Genomic DNA, 2685 nt, shown 5'->3' with positions numbered 1-2685 from the left:
GTAAACCCACTGGATGAATGGGTGAGTCACACTCTCTCAGCTTCAGAGGAAGACAAAGGCAACCCCCATCTGAACAAATCTTGCCAATAAAACCGCATGATAGGTTTACCTGAGGGTTGCCACAAGTCAGAAACAACTTGAAGGCACACAACAACAACAGACACTGGATGTATGAGTTAAAGAAAGAGGGAAGAAGAGGTATGTGAGAAGAGCCTATAGGAGAGGAAGCAATACAACAGACAAGACAATGAGAGAACAGAACAAGAAACTCTTTTAACTATCCCACTCCACCTTTATTGCCTACTATGCAGTTGATTATTTGGGTAAGGATTTCTTCACTTCCACGAGAAGCTTTGTGGGCCACCCAGTTAGACCTCTTACTCTGGACAAGAAAATCCAGCACTGCAGCATCTCCACTGGATGATTGCCTGGCCTGCATTTTGTTTCATGCTCCATGTTTCCTCATGTGGTAGCAAGTTCAAAGGCTGCTTTAATGCGTCTGTTTTCTTGTGAAAACAATACATTGGATCATGTGGAAGGAGTGTTTTTTAGAATAAATTGCTTATTTATAATTAGGTTCAAACTACAAGAAATATGCAGTCCTATCTGTTAAAAAGTCAGTCCTTACCATCAAGCAGTATCCATACAGCAACCCAAGATACTAAAAACACACACAACTTCTACCAGTCAGAAACCTCAAAGCAACCTTTCCCTGCTCCAAAACAGCGTAGAGATTTCCACTCAGCCCATATTCTGAACATGCCAGCTTGTTGATGAGTACTGGCCCTACATCACAAGTATGTTCACAGCCCACCGGCTGTGACAGTTATCAGGCACTGCATGGACGATTAGTCTGATGTCATAGAGAGATTTGGCAGGCACAACAGTCTTGGCCACTCTCTGACTGTGATCACAATCCAATCAGCTCTTTTAAGCGTGTCCAAACGCTTGTGCACACCAGTGGGAATTTTGATCACAGCATGGGAACATTGCCTTTTTGGACCATATAGCTGTACTAGCTGAGGGATTCTGGAAGTTGTAGTACAAACAAGCAATGTCTCCAAGCTCTGGATCTGATTCTTTTTAATACCATTTTCACATTATACTAAGCAAATGGTGCTTAAAATCCCTGTAGAGTTTTGTTTTTGTTTTTTGTAAGAGGCCTGCCATCTGGCACAAGGGACTGTTATCTGGAAAAGGTAACAAGTCAAAAGCCCCATTGAGAACCTGACAATAACTGTAGATTGTTATCTACTACATAATTATATATCATTTTATATTATAATAGTATGACCATGTTTTCCCTACTGTCTTTGCCAATGCATTTTGCTCCTGCGGTTATGTGTTAAGAGCGTTGTTGCCAAAATTTCATTATTCATCCTGCTTTCGTTGTTGTTGTTTTACTAAAGATACACCCTACATTGAACATTATATTCTGAGAATCTTAATAGCTTGAAGCACTTCCCTGACATTGCCTGTTTGTTCCATAACTGTAAATACACCATTGATCAAGTTATCTACCTGAGATGGTGAGCATATTAAATCACTTGAACTGCATTTGCATGATGACTCTGTTAAACATGCAGGCTGTCCTAGCAATTCTGGGAGTTTGAATGACACGCTTGAAATTGCTGTTTATATATTTTTTAAAAAAGCAAAACAAAAATGCACAGGAAATGAATTTTAGCTCTTATCCATTTCAAATTAGATTCAGCACATAACTCTGAAGACAGCACACCTAGCAGTGGTTTACATTTGTCTCCCCAGTAAGCTTTTTAATCAAAAGTAATTTGGTGTTAAGCATATTGAAGCATGTTTCATTAGCTGTGGATGGTATTTGATTTATTCAGATGCTCCGCAGCATATGCTGCCTGTGCTTTTGAAGCTACATCATTTCCAATTGTAAATTAGGGGTTCTGCTTTTTGTTGATGTGTTGGCACAGTGCCTGCTTCCCTTCTGACATGGTGTGTAAGGCAGAAAAAAACCAACAGCTCATCTGTGGATGACAGTTAGCAATGCTATGTTTGATTGCAGGAGAAAAGCATAAAATACCTCCTAAAGAATAACATCTCAAATTAAAGATCATAAGGTTTGTTTGTTTGAGCTCTCAGATACTTTAAATTAGGCTGTATAAATCCCTGAAAGCCCTCAGAAAACCTGCAGCAATAATTTTTGCAATGTTACCAGAATCATGAATATATAGTCCATCTTCCTCTCTCTCTTCTATCTCCTTTCTATCCCTTGTGGGAGGGAAGGAGGGAGAGAGAAAGAGAGAGTATACAGCATGGTTTTGGAGAAGAGTATAGGTACTTTTCAAAGCAGCAGCAGTAGAATATTTTATAAATGTGTGGGCTGAAAATGACTGATATGGAAACAGAAAACAGCACAGTGTTTATGCAAAGACATTCAGTATCAAGCAAAGTAGACTTCTGACTATTATAGGCTGTTTCTCTTAACTACTACACTCTTTCCACTTTCACAAACTATGTGACACTGGAGGGAAATGCATGTTACCAGAAACCCCCACCTGCTTATAGGCATGAAACCAATCTCTGAAAGCATGTCTACAGGGGCAAATTGAACCAGTTTTCCCACACCTTCATAGCCCCCTAGCCTTGCAACACAGGATCAAATCCCCCAAATCAACAGCAGACATTCTTCACAATGTGAGAGCAGTTCTGCAT

Source organism: Sceloporus undulatus, chromosome 2 (genome assembly GCF_019175285.1).
Source record: "Sceloporus undulatus isolate JIND9_A2432 ecotype Alabama chromosome 2, SceUnd_v1.1, whole genome shotgun sequence".
Classification (NCBI taxonomy): domain Eukaryota; kingdom Metazoa; phylum Chordata; class Lepidosauria; order Squamata; family Phrynosomatidae; genus Sceloporus; species Sceloporus undulatus.
Note: the sequence above shows the minus strand (reverse complement) of the source record.